Source organism: Osmerus eperlanus, chromosome 27, assembly GCF_963692335.1.
Source record: "Osmerus eperlanus chromosome 27, fOsmEpe2.1, whole genome shotgun sequence".
Lineage (NCBI taxonomy): Eukaryota > Metazoa > Chordata > Actinopteri > Osmeriformes > Osmeridae > Osmerus > Osmerus eperlanus.
The window spans coordinates 9,187,878-9,206,598 of record NC_085044.1 but is presented as its reverse complement, the minus strand read 5'-3'; the positions used below and the strand labels follow the sequence as shown (position 1 = coordinate 9,206,598).

General features: G+C 46.5%; 11 non-coding genes across 11 annotated transcripts; all 11 read left to right on the top strand.

Moving 5' to 3' along the window:
• Positions 1-275: 275 nt before the first annotated feature.
• On the top strand, positions 276-347 carry trnap-agg (transfer RNA proline (anticodon AGG)). Its single transcript has one exon. It is a non-coding gene; the product is annotated as a tRNA-Pro (tRNA).
• A 1,927-nt stretch (positions 348-2,274) lies between these two features.
• trnap-agg (transfer RNA proline (anticodon AGG)) lies at positions 2,275-2,346 on the top strand. Its single transcript has one exon. It is a non-coding gene; the product is annotated as a tRNA-Pro (tRNA).
• Positions 2,347-7,045: 4,699 nt separating this feature from the next.
• Positions 7,046-7,117, top strand: trnap-agg (transfer RNA proline (anticodon AGG)). The gene has a single exon. It is a non-coding gene; the product is annotated as a tRNA-Pro (tRNA).
• A 1,622-nt stretch (positions 7,118-8,739) lies between these two features.
• trnap-ugg (transfer RNA proline (anticodon UGG)) lies at positions 8,740-8,811 on the top strand. The gene has a single exon. It is a non-coding gene; the product is annotated as a tRNA-Pro (tRNA).
• Positions 8,812-9,681: 870 nt separating this feature from the next.
• trnap-ugg (transfer RNA proline (anticodon UGG)) lies at positions 9,682-9,753 on the top strand. The gene has a single exon. It is a non-coding gene; the product is annotated as a tRNA-Pro (tRNA).
• Positions 9,754-9,925: 172 nt separating this feature from the next.
• Positions 9,926-9,997, top strand: trnaq-uug (transfer RNA glutamine (anticodon UUG)). The gene has a single exon. It is a non-coding gene; the product is annotated as a tRNA-Gln (tRNA).
• Positions 9,998-10,760: 763 nt separating this feature from the next.
• trnap-agg (transfer RNA proline (anticodon AGG)) lies at positions 10,761-10,832 on the top strand. The gene has a single exon. It is a non-coding gene; the product is annotated as a tRNA-Pro (tRNA).
• Positions 10,833-11,013: 181 nt separating this feature from the next.
• Positions 11,014-11,085, top strand: trnap-agg (transfer RNA proline (anticodon AGG)). Its single transcript has one exon. It is a non-coding gene; the product is annotated as a tRNA-Pro (tRNA).
• A 4,697-nt stretch (positions 11,086-15,782) lies between these two features.
• trnap-agg (transfer RNA proline (anticodon AGG)) lies at positions 15,783-15,854 on the top strand. Its single transcript has one exon. It is a non-coding gene; the product is annotated as a tRNA-Pro (tRNA).
• A 1,622-nt stretch (positions 15,855-17,476) lies between these two features.
• trnap-ugg (transfer RNA proline (anticodon UGG)) lies at positions 17,477-17,548 on the top strand. Its single transcript has one exon. It is a non-coding gene; the product is annotated as a tRNA-Pro (tRNA).
• Positions 17,549-18,418: 870 nt separating this feature from the next.
• On the top strand, positions 18,419-18,490 carry trnap-ugg (transfer RNA proline (anticodon UGG)). The gene has a single exon. It is a non-coding gene; the product is annotated as a tRNA-Pro (tRNA).
• Positions 18,491-18,721: the final 231 nt, after the last annotated feature.

The following is an 18,721-nucleotide window of genomic DNA, read 5'->3' as shown; positions in this document are numbered from 1 at the left end:
TACAGTAAGTTGTTGAAGGAGGTTATTTAGTGAAGAGGGCTCCTGTTCTATTCCCAAATCTGTCTTTTACCCAACGTCGATCTGGGTGATTTGCTGCAGAAGTTTCTCCAGCTCTTTTTGAATATGCGTGTTTTGCGACAAAAAGTCAATCAATGCAGCAACCAGAACATGGCTCGTTGGTCTTGTGGTATGATTCTCTCTTAGGGTGCAGGGAGCCTTTGTCTAAGCATGTTTTGTGACAACAAATCGATCAATCGAATCAGCAACTGGAACATGGCTCGTTGGTCTAGGGGTATGATTCTCGCTTAGGGTGCGAGAGGTCCCGGGTTCAAATCCCGGACGAGCCCATTACTTCTACAGCCCATTGCTGTAGAAGGAGGTAACCTGGCAAAGAGGGCTCCTGTTCGATTCCCAAATCAGTCCTTTTCCAAACGTAGATCGGGGTGATTTTCTGCAGAATTTTCTCGAACTCTTTTTGTCTACGCATGTTTTGTGACAACAAATCGATCAATCGAAGCAACAGCTGGAGCATGGCTCGTTGGTCTAGGGGTATGATTCTAGCTTAGGGTGCGAGAGGTCCTGGGTTCAAATCCCGGATGAGCCCATTACAGTATGCTGTTGAAGGAGGTAACCTGGCAAAGAGGGCTCCTGTTCTATTCCCAAATCAGTCCTTTACCCAACGTATATCGGGGTGATTTGCTGCAGAAGTTTCTTGAACTCTTTTTGTCTACGCATGTTTTGTGACAACAAATCGATCAAAGCAGCAACCAGAACATGGCTCGTTGGTCTTGTGGTATGATTCTCGCTTAGGGTGCAGGGAGCCTTTGTCTAAGCATGTTTTGTGACAACAAATCGATCAATCGAATCAGCAACTAGAACGTGGCTCGTTGGTCTAGGGGTATTCTCGCTTAGGGTGCGAGAGGTCCCGGGTTCAAATCCCGGACGAGCCCATTACAGTATGCTGATGAAGGAGGTAACATGTCAAAGAGGGCTCCTGTTCTATTCCCAAATCAGTCCTTTACCCAACGTAGATCGGTGTGATTTGCTGCGGAAGTTTCTCCAGCTCTTTATGTCTAAGCATGTTTTGCGACAACAAATCGATCAATGCAGCAACCAGAACATGGCTCGTTGGTCTTGTGGTATGATTCTCGCTTAGGGTGCAGGGAGCCTTTGTCTAAGCATGTTTTGTGACAACAAATCGATCAATCGAAGCAGCAGCTGGAGCATGGCTCGTTGGTCTAGGGGTATGATTCTAGCTTAGGGTGCGAGAGGTCTAGGATTCAAATCCCGGACGAGCCCATTACAGTATGCTGTTGAAAGAGGTAACCTGGCAAAGAGGGCTGCTGTTCTATTCCCAAATCTGTCATTTACCCAAGGTCGATCGGGGTGATTTGCTGCGGAAGTTTCTCCAGCTCTTTATGTCTAAGCATGTTTTGTGACAACAAATCGATCAAAGCAGCAACCAGAACATGGCTCGTTGGTCTTGTGGTATGATTCTCGCTTAGGGTGCAGGGCGCCTTTGTCTAAGCATGTTTTGTGACAACAAATCGATCAATCGAAGCAGCAGCTGGAACATGGCTCGTTGGTCTAGGGGTATGATTCTAGCTTAGGGTGCAAGAGGTCCCGTGTTCAAATCCAGGATGAGCCCAAAACAGTAAGTTGTTGAAGGAGGTTATTTAGTGAAGAGGGCTCCTGTTCTATTCCCAAATCTGTCTTTTACCCAACGTCGATCTGGGTGATTTGCTGCAGAAGTTTCTCCAGCTCTTTTTGAATATGCGTGTTTTGCGACAAAAAATCGATCAATGCAGCAACCAGAACATGGCTCGTTGGTCTTGTGGTATGATTCTCGCTTAGGGTGCAGGGCGCCTTTGTCTAAGCATGTTTTGTGACAACAAATCGATAAATCGAAGCAGCAGCTGGAACATGGCTCGTTGGTCTAGGGGTATGATTCTAGCTTAGGGTGCAAGAGGTCCCGTGTTCAAATCCAGGATGAGCCCATTACAGTAAGTTGTTGAAGGAGGTTATTTAGTGAAGAGGGCTCCTGTTCTATTCCCAAATCTGTCTTTTACCCAACGTCGATCTGGGTGATTTGCTGCAGAAGTTTCTCCAGCTCTTTTTGAATATGCGTGTTTTGCGACAAAAAATCGATCAATGCAGCAACCAGAACATGGCTCGTTGGTCTTGTGGTATGATTCTCTCTTAGGGTGCAGGGAGCCTTTGTCTAAGCATGTTTTGTGACAACAAATCGATCAATCGAATCAGCAACTGGAACATGGCTCGTTGGTCTAGGGGTATGATTCTCGCTTAGGGTGCGAGAGGTCCCGGGTTCAAATCCCGGACGAGCCCATTACTTCTACAGCCCATTGCTGTAGAAGGAGGTAACCTGGCAAAGAGGGCTCCTGTTCGATTCCCAAATCAGTCCTTTTCCAAACGTAGATCGGGGTGATTTTCTGCAGAATTTTCTCGAACTCTTTTTGTCTACGCATGTTTTGTGACAACAAATCGATCAATCGAAGCAACAGCTGGAGCATGGCTCGTTGGTCTAGGGGTATGATTCTAGCTTAGGGTGCGAGAGGTCCTGGGTTCAAATCCCGGATGAGCCCATTACAGTATGCTGTTGAAGGAGGTAACCTGGCAAAGAGGGCTCCTGTTCTATTCCCAAATCAGTCCTTTACCCAACGTATATCGGGGTGATTTGCTGCAGAAGTTTCTCCAGCTCTTTTTGTCTACTCATTCTTTGTGACAACAAATCAATCAAAGCCGCAACCAGAACATGGCTCGTTGGTCTAGGGGTATGATTCTTGCATAGGGTGCCAGAAGTCCTGGGTTCAAATCCCGGATGAGCCCATTACAGTATGCTGTTGAAGGAGGTAACATGGCAAAGAGGGCTCCTGTTCTATTCCAAAATCAGTCCTTTACCCAACGTATATCGGGGTGATTTGCTGCAGAAGTTTCTCCAGCTCTTTTTGTCTAAGCATTTTTTACGACAAAAAATCGATCAAAGCAGCAACCAGAACATGGCTCGTTGGTCTTGTGGTATGATTCTCGCTTAGGGTGCAGGGCGCCTTTGTCTAAGCATGTTTTGTGACAACAAATCGATCAATCGAAGCAGCAGCTGGAACATGGCTCGTTGGTCTAGGGTTATGATTCTAGCTTAGGGTTCAAGAGGTCCCGTGTTCAAATCCAGGATGAGCCCAAAACAGTAAGTTGTTGAAGGAGGTTATTTAGTGAAGAGGGCTCCTGTTCTATTCCCAAATCTGTCTTTTACCCAACGTCGATCTGGGTGATTTGCTGCAGAAGTTTCTCCAGCTCTTTTTGAATATGCGTGTTTTGCGACAAAAAATCGATCAATGCAGCAACCAGAACATGGCTCGTTGGTCTTGTGGTATGATTCTCGCTTAGGGTGCAGGGCGCCTTTGTCTAAGCATGTTTTGTGACAACAAATCGATCAATCGAAGCAGCAGCTGGAACATGGCTCGTTGGTCTAGGGGTATGATTCTAGCTTAGGGTGCAAGAGGTCCCGTGTTCAAATCCAGGATGAGCCCATTACAGTAAGTTGTTGAAGGAGGTTATTTAGTGAAGAGGGCTCCTGTTCTATTCCCAAATCAGTCCTTTACCCAACGTATATCGGGGTGATTTGCTGCAGAAGTTTCTCCAGCTCTTTTTGTCTACTCATTCTTTGTGACAACAAATCAATCAAAGCCGCAACCAGAACATGGTTCGTTGGTCTAGGGGTATGATTCTTGCATAGGGTGCCAGAAGTCCTGGGTTCAAATCCCGGATGAGCCCATTACAGTATGCTGTTGAAGGAGGTAACATGGCAAAGAGGGCTCCTGTTCTATTCCCAAATCAGTCCTTTACCCAACGTATATCGGGGTGATTTGCTGCAGAAGTTTCTCCAGCTCTTTTTGTCTACTCATTCTTTGTGACAACAAATCAATCAAAGCAGCAACCAGAACATGGCTCGTTGGTCTAGGGGTATGATTCTCGCATAGGGTGCCAGAAGTCCTGGGTTCAAATCCCGGACGAGCCCATAATTCTACAGCCCATTGCTGTAGAAGGAGGTAACCTGGCAAAGAGGGCTCCTGTTCTTTTCCCAAATCAGTCCTTTTCCAAACGTAGATAGGGGTGATTTTCTGCAGAAGTTTCTCGAACTCTTTTTGTCTACGCATGTTTTGCGACAACAAATCGATCAAAGCAGCAACCAGAACATGGCTCGTTGGTCTAGGGGTATGATTCTCGCTTTGGGTGCGAGAAGTCCTGGGTTCAAATCCCGGATGAGCCCTTTACAGTATGTTGTTGTAGGAGGTTACTTGGCGAAGAGGGCTCCTGTTCTAATCCCAGATCAATCCTTTACCCAACGTAGATCGGGGTGATTTGCTGCGGAAGTTTGACAGCTCTTTTTGTCTAAGCATTTTTTACGACAAAAAATCGATCAAAGCAGCAACCAGAACATGGCTCGTTGGTCTTGTGGTGTGATTCTCGCTTAGGGTGCAGGGAGCCTTTGTCTAAGCATGTTTTGTGACAACAAATCAATCAATCGAAGCAGCAGCTGGAGCATGGCTCGTTGGTCTAGGGGTATGATTCTAGCTTAGGGTGCGAGAGGTCTAGGATTCAAATCCCGGACGAGCCCATTACAGTATGCTGTTGAAAGAGGTAACCTGGCAAAGAGGGCTGCTGTTCTATTCCCAAATCTGTCATTTACCCAAGGTCGATCGGGGTGATTTGCTGCGGAAGTTTCTCCAGCTCTTTATGTCTAAGCATGTTTTGTGACAACAAATCGATCAAAGCAGCAACCAGAACATAGCTCGTTGGTCTAGGGGTATGATTCTCGCTTAGGGTGCAGGGAGCCTTTGTCTAAGCATGTTTTGTGACAACAAATAGATCAATCGAAGCATCAACTACAACATGGCTCGTTGGTCTAGGGGTATGATTCTAGCTTAGGGTGCAAGAGGTCCCGTGTTCAAATCCAGGATGAGCCCATTACAGTAAGTTGTTGAAGGAGGTTATTTAGTGAAGAGGGCTCCTGTTCTATTCCCAAATCAGTCCTTTACCCAACGTATATCGGGGTGATTTGCTGCAGAAGTTTCTCCAGCTCTTTTTGTCTACTCATTCTTTGTGACAACAAATCAATCAAAGCCGCAACCAGAACATGGTTCGTTGGTCTAGGGGTATGATTCTTGCATAGGGTGCCAGAAGTCCTGGGTTCAAATCCCGGATGAGCCCATTACAGTATGCTGTTGAAGGAGGTAACATGGCAAAGAGGGCTCCTGTTCTATTCCCAAATCAGTCCTTTACCCAACGTATATCGGGGTGATTTGCTGCAGAAGTTTCTCCAGCTCTTTTTGTCTACTCATTCTTTGTGACAACAAATCAATCAAAGCAGCAACCAGAACATGGCTCGTTGGTCTAGGGGTATGATTCTCGCATAGGGTGCCAGAAGTCCTGGGTTCAAATCCCGGACGAGCCCATAATTCTACAGCCCATTGCTGTAGAAGGAGGTAACCTGGCAAAGAGGGCTCCTGTTCTTTTCCCAAATCAGTCCTTTTCCAAACGTAGATAGGGGTGATTTTCTGCAGAAGTTTCTCGAACTCTTTTTGTCTACGCATGTTTTGCGACAACAAATCGATCAAAGCAGCAACCAGAACATGGCTCGTTGGTCTAGGGGTATGATTCTCGCTTTGGGTGCGAGAAGTCCTGGGTTCAAATCCCGGATGAGCCCTTTACAGTATGTTGTTGTAGGAGGTTACTTGGCGAAGAGGGCTCCTGTTCTAATCCCAGATCAATCCTTTACCCAACGTAGATCGGGGTGATTTGCTGCGGAAGTTTGACAGCTCTTTTTGTCTAAGCATTTTTTACGACAAAAAATCGATCAAAGCAGCAACCAGAACATGGCTCGTTGGTCTTGTGGTGTGATTCTCGCTTAGGGTGCAGGGAGCCTTTGTCTAAGCATGTTTTGTGACAACAAATCAATCAATCGAAGCAGCAGCTGGAGCATGGCTCGTTGGTCTAGGGGTATGATTCTAGCTTAGGGTGCGAGAGGTCTAGGATTCAAATCCCGGACGAGCCCATTACAGTATGCTGTTGAAAGAGGTAACCTGGCAAAGAGGGCTGCTGTTCTATTCCCAAATCTGTCATTTACCCAAGGTCGATCGGGGTGATTTGCTGCGGAAGTTTCTCCAGCTCTTTATGTCTAAGCATGTTTTGTGACAACAAATCGATCAAAGCAGCAACCAGAACATAGCTCGTTGGTCTAGGGGTATGATTCTCGCTTAGGGTGCAGGGAGCCTTTGTCTAAGCATGTTTTGTGACAACAAATAGATCAATCGAAGCATCAACTACAACATGGCTCGTTGGTCTAGGGGTATGATTCTCGCTTTGGGTGCGAGAAGTCCTGGGTTCAAATCCCGGATGAGCCCTTTACAGTAAGTTGTTGAAGGAGGTTATTTAGTGAAGAGGGCTCCTGTTCTATTCCCAAATCTGACTTTCACCCAACGTCGATCTGGGTGATTTGCTGCAGAAGTTTCTCCAGCTCTTTTTGAATATGCGTGTTTTGCGACAAAAAATCGATCAATGCAGCAACCAGAACATGGCTCGTTGGTCTTGTGGTATGATTCTCGCTTAGGGTGCAGGGCGCCTTTGTCTAAGCATGTTTTGTGACAACAAATCGATCAATCGAAGCAGCAGCTGGAACATGGCTCGTTGGTCTAGGGGTATGATTCTAGCTTAGGGTGCAAGAGGTCCCGTGTTCAAATCCAGGATGAGCCCATTACAGTAAGTTGTTGAAGGAGGTTATTTAGTGAAGAGGGCTCCTGTTCTATTCCCAAATCTGTCTTTTACCCAACGTCGATCTGGGTGATTTGCTGCAGAAGTTTCTCCAGCTCTTTTTGAATATGCGTGTTTTGCGACAAAAAATCGATCAATGCAGCAACCAGAACATGGCTCGTTGGTCTTGTGGTATGATTCTCGCTTAGGGTGCAGGGAGCCTTTGTCTAAGCATGTTTTGTGACAACAAATCGATCAATCGAATCAGCAACTGGTACATGGCTCGTTGGTCTAGGGGTATGATTCTCGCTTAGGGTGCGAGAGGTCCCGGGTTCAAATCCCGGACGAGCCCATTACTTCTACAGCCCATTGCTGTAGAAGGAGGTAACCTGGCAAAGAGGGCTCCTGTTCGATTCCCAAATCAGTCCTTTTCCAAACGTAGATCGGGGTGATTTTCTGCAGAAGTTTCTCGAACTCTTTTTGTCTACGCATGTTTTGTGACAACAAATCGATCAATCGAAGCAACAGCTGGAGCATGGCTCGTTGGTCTAGGGGTATGATTCTAGCTTAGGGTGCGAGAGGTCCTGGGTTCAAATCCCGGATGAGCCCATTACAGTATGCTGTTGAAGGAGGTAACCTGGCAAAGAGGGCTCCTGTTCTATTCCCAAATCAGTCCTTTACCCAACGTATATCGGGGTGATTTGCTGCAGAAGTTTCTCCAGCTCTTTTTGTCTACTCATTCTTTGTGACAACAAATCAATCAAAGCCGCAACCAGAACATGGCTCGTTGGTCTAGGGGTATGATTCTTGCATAGGGTGCCAGAAGTCCTGGGTTCAAATCCCGGATGAGCCCATTACAGTATGCTGTTGAAGGAGGTAACATGGCAAAGAGGGCTCCTGTTCTATTCCCAAATCAGTCCTTTACCCAACGTATATCGGGGTGATTTGCTGCAGAAGTTTCTCCAGCTCTTTTTGTCTACTCATTCTTTGTGACAACAAATCAATCAAAGCAGCAACCATAACATGGCTCGTTGGTCTAGGGGTATGATTCTCGCTTTGGGTGCGAGAAGTCCTGGGTTCAAATCCCGGATGAGCCCTTTACAGTATGTTGTTTTAGGAGGTTACTTGGCGAAGAGGGCTCCTGTTCTAATCCCAGATCAATCCTTTACCCAACGTAGATCGGGGTGATTTGCTGCGGAAGTTTCACAGCTCTTTTTGTCTAAGCATTTTTTACGACAAAAAATCGATCAAAGCAGCAACCAGAACATGGCTCGTTGGTCTTGTGGTGTGATTCTCGCTTAGGGTGCAGGGAGCCTTTGTCTAAGCATGTTTTGTGACAACAAATCGATCAATCGAAGCAGCAGCTGGAGCATGGCTCGTTGGTCTAGGGGTATGATTCTAGCTTAGGGTGCGAGAGGTCTAGGATTCAAATCCCGGACGAGCCCATTACAGTATGCTGTTGAAAGAGGTAACCTGGCAAAGAGGGCTGCTGTTCTATTCCCAAATCTGTCATTTACCCAAGGTCGATCGGGGTGATTTGCTGCGGAAGTTTCTCCAGCTCTTTATGTCTAAGCATGTTTTGTGACAAAAAATCGATCAATGCAGCAACCAGAACATGGCTCGTTGGTCTTGTGGTATGATTCTCGTTTAGGGTGCAGGGCGCCTTTGTCTAAGCATGTTTTGTGACAACAAATCGATCAATCGAAGCACAACTGGAACATGGCTCGTTGGTCTAGGGGTATGATTCTCGCTTAGGGTGCGAGAGGTCCGGGGTTCAAATCCCGAACGAGCCCATTACTTCTACAGCCCATTGCTGTAGAAGGAGGTAACCTGGCAAAGAGGGCTACTGTTCTATTCCCAAATCTGTCATTTACCCAAGGTCGATCGGGGTGATTTGCTGCGGAAGTTTTTCCAGCTCTTTATGTCTAAGCATGTTTTGAGACAACAAATCGATCAAAGCAGCAACCAGAACATGGCTCGTTGGTCTAGGGGTATGATTCTCGCTTTGGGTGCGAGAGGTCCTGGGTTCAAATCCCGGACGAGCCCTTTACAGTAAGTTGTTGAAGGAGGTTATTTAGTGAAGAGGGCTCCTGTTCTATTCACAAATCTGTCTTTTACCCAACGTCGATCGGGGTGATTTGCTGCAGAAGTTTCTCCAGCTCTTTTTGAATTTGCGTGTTTTGCGACAAAAAATCGATCAATGCAGCAACCAGAACATGGCTCGTTGGTCTTGTGGTATGATTCTCGCTTAGGGTGCAGGGCGCCTTTGTCTAAGCATGTTTTGTGACAACAAATCGATCAATCGAAGCAGCAGCTGGAGCATGGCTCGTTGGTCTAGGGGTATGATTCTAGCTTAGGGTGCAAGAGGTCCCGTGTTCAAATCCAGGATGAGCCCATTACAGTATGCTGTTGAAGGAGGTAACCTGGCAAAGAGGGCTCCTGTTATATTCACAAATCAGTACTTTTCCAAACGTAGATCAACGTGATTTTCTGCAGAAGTTTCTCGAACTCTTTTTGTCTACGCATGTTTTGTGACAACAAATCGATCAAAGCAGCAACCAGAACATGGCTCATTGGTTTCGTGGTATGATTCTCGCTTAGGGTGCAGGGAGCCTTTGTCTAAGCATGTTTTGTGAGAACAAATAGATCAATCGAAGCAGCAACTACAACATGGCTCGTTGGTCTAGGGGTATGATTCTCGCGTAGGGTGCCAGAAGTCCTGGGTTCAAATCCTGGACGAGCCCATTACAGTATGCTGTTGAAGGAGGTAACCTGGCAAAGAGGGCTCCTGTTCTATTCCCAAATCTGTCATTTACCCAAGGTCGATCGGGGTGACTTGCTGCGGAAGTTTCTCCAGCTCTTTATGTCTAAGCATGTTTTGTGACAACAAATCGATCAAAGCAGCAACCAGAACATGGCTCATTGGTCTAGGGGTATGATTCTCGCTTTGGGTGCGAGAGGTCCTGGGTTCAAATCCCAGAAGAGCCCATTACAGTATGCTGTTGAAGGAGGTAACAAGGCAAAGAGGGCTACTGTTCTATTCCCAAATCTGTCATTTACCCAAGGTCGATCGGGGTGATTTGCTGCGGAAGTTTTTCCAGCTCTTTATGTCTAAGCATGTTTTGTGACAACAAATCGATCAAAGCAGCAACCGGAACATGGCTCGTTGGTCTAGGGGTATGATTCTCGCTTTTGGTGCGAGAAGTCCTGGGTTCAAATCCCGGATGAGCCCTTTACAGTAAGTTGTTGTAGGAGGTTACTTGGCGAAGAGGGCTCCTGTTCTAATCCCAGATCAATCCTTTACCCAACGTAGATCGGGGTGATTTGCTGCGGAAGTTTCACAGCTCTTTTTGTCTAAGCATTTTTTACGACAAAAAATCGATCAAAGCAGCAACCAGAACATGGCTCGTTGGTCTTGTGGTGTGATTCTCGCTTAGGGTGCAAGAGGTCCCGTGTTCAAATCCAGGATGAGCCCATTACAGTATGCTGTTGAAGGAGGTAACTTGGCAAAGAGGGCTCCTGTTATATTCCCAAATCAGTACTTTTCCAAACGTAGATCAAGGTGATTTTCTGCAGAAGTTTCTCGAACTCTTTTTGTCTACGCATGTTTTGTGACAACAAATCGATCAAAGCAGCAACCAGAACATGGCTCGTTGGTCTAGGGGTATGATTCTTGCTTTGGGTGCGAGAGGTCCCGGGTTCAAATCCCAGACGAGCCCTTTACAGTAAGTTGTTGAAGGAGGTTATTTAGTGAAGAGGGCTCCTGTTCTATTCCCAAATCTGTCTTTTACCCAACGTCGATATGGGTGATTTGCTGCAGAAGTTTCTCCAGCTCTTTTTGAATATGCGTGTTTTGCGACAAAAAATCGATCAATGCAGCAACCAGAACATGGCTCGTTGGTCTTGTGGTATGATTCTCGTTTAGGGTGCAGGGCGCCTTTGTCTAAGCATGTTTTGTGACAACAAATCGAACAATCGAAGCACAACTGGAACATGGCTCGTTGGTCTAGGGGTATGATTCTCGCTTAGGGTGCGAGAGGTCCTGGGTTCAAATCCCGGACGAGCCCATTACTTCTACAGCCCATTGCTGTAGAAGGAGGTAACCTGGCAAAGAGGGCTACTGTTCTATTCCCAAATCTGTCATTTACCCAAGGTCGATCGGGGTGATTTGCTGCGGAAGTTTTTCCAGCTCTTTATGTCTAAGCATGTTTTGTGACAACAAATCGATCAAAGCAGCAACCAGAACATGGCTCGTTGGTCTAGGGGTATGATTCTCGCTTAGGGTGCGAGAGGTCCCGGGTTCAAATCCCGGACGAGCCCATTACTTCTACAGCCCATTGCTGTAGAAGGAGGTAACCTGGCAAAGAGGGCTCCTGTTCGATTCCCAAATCAGTCCTTTTCCAAACGTAGATCGGGGTGATTTTCTGCAGAATTTTCTCGAACTCTTTTTGTCTACGCATGTTTTGTGACAACAAATCGATCAATCGAAGCAACAGCTGGAGCATGGCTCGTTGGTCTAGGGGTATGATTCTAGCTTAGGGTGCGAGAGGTCCTGGGTTCAAATCCCGGATGAGCCCATTACAGTATGCTGTTGAAGGAGGTAACCTGGCAAAGAGGGCTCCTGTTCTATTCCCAAATCAGTCCTTTACCCAACGTATATCGGGGTGATTTGCTGCAGAAGTTTCTCCAGCTCTTTTTGTCTACTCATTCTTTGTGACAACAAATCAATCAAAGCCGCAACCAGAACATGGCTCGTTGGTCTAGGGGTATGATTCTTGCATAGGGTGCCAGAAGTCCTGGGTTCAAATCCCGGATGAGCCCATTACAGTATGCTGTTGAAGGAGGTAACATGGCAAAGAGGGCTCCTGTTCTATTCCCAAATCAGTCCTTTACCCAACGTATATCGGGGTGATTTGCTGCAGAAGTTTCTCCAGCTCTTTTTGTCTAATCATTCTTTGTGACAACAAATCAATCAAAGCAGCAACCAGAACATGGCTCGTTGGTCTAGGGGTATGATTCTCGCATAGGGTGCCAGAAGTCCTGGGTTAAAATCCCGGATGAGCCCTTTACAGTATGTTGTTGTAGGAGGTTACTTGGCGAAGAGGGCTCCTGTTCTAATCCCAGATCAATCCTTTACCCAACGTAGATCGGGGTGATTTGCTGCGGAAGTTTGACAGCTCTTTTTGTCTAAGCATTTTTTACGACAAAAAATCGATCAAAGCAGCAACCAGAACATGGCTCGTTGGTCTTGTGGTATGATTCTCGCTTAGGGTGCAGGGCGCCTTTGTCTAAGCATGTTTTGTGACAACAAATCGATCAATCGAAGCAGCAGCTGGAACATGGCTCGTTGGTCTAGGGGTATGATTCTAGCTTAGGGTTCAAGAGGTCCCGTGTTCAAATCCAGGATGAGCCCAAAACAGTAAGTTGTTGAAGGAGGTTATTTAGTGAAGAGGGCTCCTGTTCTATTCCCAAATCTGTCTTTTACCCAACGTCGATCTGGGTGATTTGCTGCAGAAGTTTCTCCAGCTCTTTTTGAATATGCGTGTTTTGCGACAAAAAATCGATCAATGCAGCAACCAGAACATGGCTCGTTGGTCTTGTGGTATGATTCTCGCTTAGGGTGCAGGGCGCCTTTGTCTAAGCATGTTTTGTGACAACAAATCGATCAATCGAAGCAGCAGCTGGAACATGGCTCGTTGGTCTAGGGGTATGATTCTAGCTTAGGGTGCAAGAGGTCCCGTGTTCAAATCCAGGATGAGCCCATTACAGTAAGTTGTTGAAGGAGGTTATTTAGTGAAGAGGGCTCCTGTTCTATTCCCAAATCAGTCCTTTACCCAACGTATATCGGGGTGATTTGCTGCAGAAGTTTCTCCAGCTCTTTTTGTCTACTCATTCTTTGTGACAACAAATCAATCAAAGCCGCAACCAGAACATGGCTCGTTGGTCTAGGGGTATGATTCTTGCATAGGGTGCCAGAAGTCCTGGGTTCAAATCCCGGATGAGCCCATTACAGTATGCTGTTGAAGGAGGTAACATGGCAAAGAGGGCTCCTGTTCTATTCCCAAATCAGTCCTTTACCCAACGTATATCGGGGTGATTTGCTGCAGAAGTTTCTCCAGCTCTTTTTGTCTACTCATTCTTTGTGACAACAAATCAATCAAAGCAGCAACCAGAACATGGCTCGTTGGTCTAGGGGTATGATTCTCGCATAGGGTGCCAGAAGTCCTGGGTTCAAATCCCGGACGAGCCCATAATTCTACAGCCCATTGCTGTAGAAGGAGGTAACCTGGCAAAGAGGGCTCCTGTTCTTTTCCCAAATCAGTCCTTTTCCAAACGTAGATAGGGGTGATTTTCTGCAGAAGTTTCTCGAACTCTTTTTGTCTACGCATGTTTTGCGACAACAAATCGATCAAAGCAGCAACCAGAACATGGCTCGTTGGTCTAGGGGTATGATTCTCGCTTTGGGTGCGAGAAGTCCTGGGTTCAAATCCCGGATGAGCCCTTTACAGTATGTTGTTGTAGGAGGTTACTTGGCGAAGAGGGCTCCTGTTCTAATCCCAGATCAATCCTTTACCCAACGTAGATCGGGGTGATTTGCTGCGGAAGTTTGACAGCTCTTTTTGTCTAAGCATTTTTTACGACAAAAAATCGATCAAAGCAGCAACCAGAACATGGCTCGTTGGTCTTGTGGTGTGATTCTCGCTTAGGGTGCAGGGAGCCTTTGTCTAAGCATGTTTTGTGACAACAAATCGATCAATCGAAGCAGCAGCTGGAGCATGGCTCGTTGGTCTAGGGGTATGATTCTAGCTTAGGGTGCGAGAGGTCTAGGATTCAAATCCCGGACGAGCCCATTACAGTATGCTGTTGAAAGAGGTAACCTGGCAAAGAGGGCTGCTGTTCTATTCCCAAATCTGTCATTTACCCAAGGTCGATCGGGGTGATTTGCTGCGGAAGTTTCTCCAGCTCTTTATGTCTAAGCATGTTTTGTGACAACAAATCGATCAAAGCAGCAACCAGAACATGGCTCGTTGGTCTAGGGGTATGATTCTCGCTTAGGGTGCAGGGAGCCTTTGTCTAAGCATGTTTTGTGACAACAAATAGATCAATCGAAGCATCAACTACAACATGGCTCGTTGGTCTAGGGGTATGATTCTCGCATAGGGTGCCAGAAGTCCTGGGTTCAAATCCCGGACGAGCCCATTATTCTACAGCCCATTGCTGTAGAAGGAGGTAACCTGGCAAAGAGGGCTCCTGTTCTTTTCCCAAATCAGTCCTTTTCCAAACGTAGATAGGGGTGATTTTCTGCAGAAGTTTCTCGAACTCTTTTTGTCTACGCATGTTTTGCGACAACAAATCGATCAAAGCAGCAACCAGAACATGGCTCGTTGGTCTAGGGGTATGATTCTCGCTTTGGGTGCGAGAAGTCCTGGGTTCAAATCCCGGATGAGCCCTTTACAGTATGTTGTTGTAGGAGGTTGCTTGGCGAAGAGGGCTCCTGTTCTAATCCCAGATCAATCCTTTACCCAACGTAGATCGGGGTGATTTGCTGCGGAAGTTTGACAGCTCTTTTTGTCTAAGCATTTTTTACGACAAAAAATCGATCAAAGCAGCAACCAGAACATGGCTCGTTGGTCTTGTGGTGTGATTCTCGCTTAGGGTGCAGGGAGCCTTTGTCTAAGCATGTTTTGTGACAACAAATCGATCAATCGAAGCAGCAGCTGGAGCATGGCTCGTTGGTCTAGGGGTATGATTCTAGCTTAGGGTGCGAGAGGTCTAGGATTCAAATCCCGGACGAGCCCATTACAGTATGCTGTTGAAACAGGTAACCTGGCAAAGAGGGCTGCTGTTCTATTCCCAAATCTGTCATTTACCCAAGGTCGATCGGGGTGATTTGCTGCGGAAGTTTCTCCAGCTCTTTATGTCTAAGCATGTTTTGTGACAACAAATCGATCAAAGCAGCAACCAGAACATAGCTCGTTGGTCTAGGGGTATGATTCTCGCTTAGGGTGCAGGGAGCCTTTGTCTAAGCATGTTTTGTGACAACAAATAGATCAATCGAAGCATCAACTACAACATGGCTCGTTGGTCTAGGGGTATGATTCTCGCATAGGGTGCCAGAAGTCCTGGGTTCAAATCTGGATGAGCCCGTTACAGTATGCTGTTGAAGGAGGTAACATGGCAAAGAGGGCTCCTGTTCTATTCCCAAATCAGTCCTTTACCCAACGTATATCGGGGTGATTTGCTGCAGAAGTTTCTCCAGCTCTTTTTGTCTACTCATTCTTTGTGACAACAAATCAATCAAAGCAGCAACCAGAACATGGCTCGTTGGTCTAGGGGTATGATTCTCGCTTTGGGTGCGAGAAGTCCTGGGTTCAAATCCCGGATGAGCCCTTTACAGTAAGTTGTTGAAGGAGGTTATTTAGTGAAGAGGGCTCCTGTTCTATTCCCAAATCTGACTTTTACCCAACGTCGATCTGGGTGATTTGCTGCAGAAGTTTCTCCAGCTCTTTTTGAATATGCGTGTTTTGCGACAAAAAATCGATCAATGCAGCAACCAGAACATGGCTCGTTGGTCTTGTGGTATGATTCTCGCTTAGGGTGCAGGGCGCCTTTGTCTAAGCATGTTTTGTGACAACAAATCGATCAATCGAAGCAGCAGCTGGAACATGGCTCGTTGGTCTAGGGGTATGATTCTAGCTTAGGGTGCAAGAGGTCCCGTGTTCAAATCCAGGATGAGCCCATTACAGTAAGTTGTTGAAGGAGGTTATTTAGTGAAGAGGGCTCCTGTTCTATTCCCAAATCTGTCTTTTACCCAACGTCGATCTGGGTGATTTGCTGCAGAAGTTTCTCCAGCTCTTTTTGAATATGCGTGTTTTGCGACAAAAAATCGATCAATGCAGCAACCAGAACATGGCTCGTTGGTCTTGTGGTATGATTCTCGCTTAGGGTGCAGGGAGCCTTTGTCTAAGCATGTTTTGTGACAACAAATCGATCAATCGAATCAGCAACTGGTACATGGCTCGTTGGTCTAGGGGTATGATTCTCGCTTAGGGTGCGAGAGGTCCCGGGTTCAAATCCCGGACGAGCCCATTACTTCTACAGCCCATTGCTGTAGAAGGAGGTAACCTGGCAAAGAGGGCTCCTGTTCGATTCCCAAATCAGTCCTTTTCCAAACGTAGATCGGGGTAATTTTCTGCAGAAGTTTCTCGAACTCTTTTTGTCTACGCATGTTTTGTGACAACAAATCGATCAATCGAAGCAACAGCTGGAGCATGGCTCGTTGGTCTAGGGGTATGATTCTAGCTTAGGGTGCGAGAGGTCCTGGGTTCAAATCCCGGATGAGCCCATTACAGTATGCTGTTGAAGGAGGTAACCTGGCAAAGAGGGCTCCTGTTCTATTCCCAAATCAGTCCTTTACCCAACGTATATCGGGGTGATTTGCTGCAGAAGTTTCTCCAGCTCTTTTTGTCTACTCATTCTTTGTGACAACAAATCAATCAAAGCCGCAACCAGAACATGGCTCGTTGGTCTAGGGGTATGATTCTTGCATAGGGTGCCAGAAGTCCTGGGTTCAAATCCCGGATGAGCCCATTACAGTATGCTGTTGAAGGAGGTAACATGGCAAAGAGGGCTCCTGTTCTATTCCCAAATCAGTCCTTTACCCAACGTATATCGGGGTGATTTGCTGCAGAAGTTTCTCCAGCTCTTTTTGTCTACTCATTCTTTGTGACAACAAATCAATCAAAGCAGCAACCATAACATGGCTCGTTGGTCTAGGGGTATGATTCTCGCTTTGGGTGCGAGAAGTCCTGGGTTCAAATCCCGGATGAGCCCTTTACAGTATGTTGTTTTAGGAGGTTACTTGGCGAAGAGGGCTCCTGTTCTAATCCCAGATCAATCCTTTACCCAACGTAGATCGGGGTGATTTGCTGCGGAAGTTTCACAGCTCTTTTTGTCTAAGCATTTTTTACGACAAAAAATCGATCAAAGCAGCAACCAGAACATGGCTCGTTGGTCTTGTGGTGTGATTCTCGCTTAGGGTGCAGGGAGCCTTTGTCTAAGCATGTTTTGTGACAACAAATCGATCAATCGAAGCAGCAGCTGGAGCATGGCTCGTTGGTCTAGGGGTATGATTCTAGCTTAGGGTGCGAGAGGTCTAGGATTCAAATCCCGGACGAGCCCATTACAGTATGCTGTTGAAAGAGGTAACCTGGCAAAGAGGGCTGCTGTTCTATTCCCAAATCTGTCATTTACCCAAGGTCGATCGGGGTGATTTGCTGCGGAAGTTTCTCCAGCTCTTTATGTCTAAGCATGTTTTGTGACAAAAAATCGATCAATGCAGCAACCAGAACATGGCTCGTTGGTCTTGTGGTATGATTCTCGTTTAGGGTGCAGGGCGCCTTTGTCTAAGCATGTTTTGTGACAACAAATCGATCAATCGAAGCACAACTGGAACATGGCTCGTTGGTCTAGGGGTATGATTCTCGCTTAGGGTGCGAGAGGTCCCGGGTTCAAATCCCGAACGAGCCCATTACTTCTACAGCCCATTGCTGTAGAAGGAGGTAACCTGGCAAAGAGGGCTACTGTTCTATTCCCAAATCTGTCATTTACCCAAGGTCGATCGGGGTGATTTGCTGCGGAAGTTTTTCCAGCTCTTTATGTCTAAGCATGTTTTGAGACAACAAATCGATCAAAGCAGCAACCAGAACATGGCTCGTTGGTCTAGGGGTATGATTCTCGCTTTGGGTGCGAGAGGTCCTGGGTTCAAATCCCGGACGAGCCCTTTACAGTAAGTTGTTGAAGGAGGTTATTTAGTGAAGAGGGCTCCTGTTCTATTCACAAATCTGTCTTTTACCCAACGTCGATCGGGGTGATTTGCTGCAGAAGTTTCTCCAGCTCTTTTTGAATTTGCGTGTTTTGCGACAAAAAATCGATCAATGCAGCAACCAGAACATGGCTCGTTGGTCTTGTGGTATGATTCTCGCTTAGGGTGCAGGGCGCCTTTGTCTAAGCATGTTTTGTGACAACAAATCGATCAATCGAAGCAGCAGCTGGAGCATGGCTCGTTGGTCTAGGGGTATGATTCTAGCTTAGGGTGCAAGAGGTCCCGTGTTCAAATCCAGGATGAGCCCATTACAGTATGCTGTTGAAGGAGGTAACCTGGCAAAGAGGGCTCCTGTTATATTCCCAAATCAGTACTTTTCCAAACGTAGATCAAGGTGATTTTCTGCAGAAGTTTCTCGAACTCTTTTTGTCTACGCATGTTTTGTGACAACAAATCGATCAAAGCAGCAACCAGAACATGGCTCATTGGTTTCGTGGTATGATTCTCGCTTAGGGTGCAGGGAGCCTTTGTCTAAGCATGTTTTGTGAGAACAAATAGATCAATCGAAGCAGCAACTACAACATGGCTCGTTGGTCTAGGGGTATGATTCTCGCGTAGGGTGCCAGAAGTCCTGGGTTCAAATCCTGGACGAGCCCATTACAGTATGCTGTTGAAGGAGGTAACCTGGCAAAGAGGGCTCCTGTTCTATTCCCAAATCTGTCATTTACCCAAGGTCGATCGGGGTGACTTGCTGCTGAAGTTTCTCCAGCTCTTTATGTCTAAGCATGTTTTGTGACAACAAATCGATCAAAGCAGCAACCAGAACATGGCTCATTGGTCTAGGGGTATGATTCTCGCTTTGGGTGCGAGAGGTCCTGGGTTCAAATCCCAGAAGAGCCCATTACAGTATGCTGTTGAAGGAGGTAACAAGGCAAAGAGGGCTACTGTTCTATTCCCAAATCTGTCATTTACCCAAGGTCGATCGGGGTGATTTGCTGCGGAAGTTTTTCCAGCTCTTTATGTCTAAGCATGTTTTGTGACAACAAATCGATCAAAGCAGCAACCGGAACATGGCTCGTTGGTCTAGGGGTATGATTCTCGCTTTTGGTGCCAGAAGTCCTGGGTTCAAAT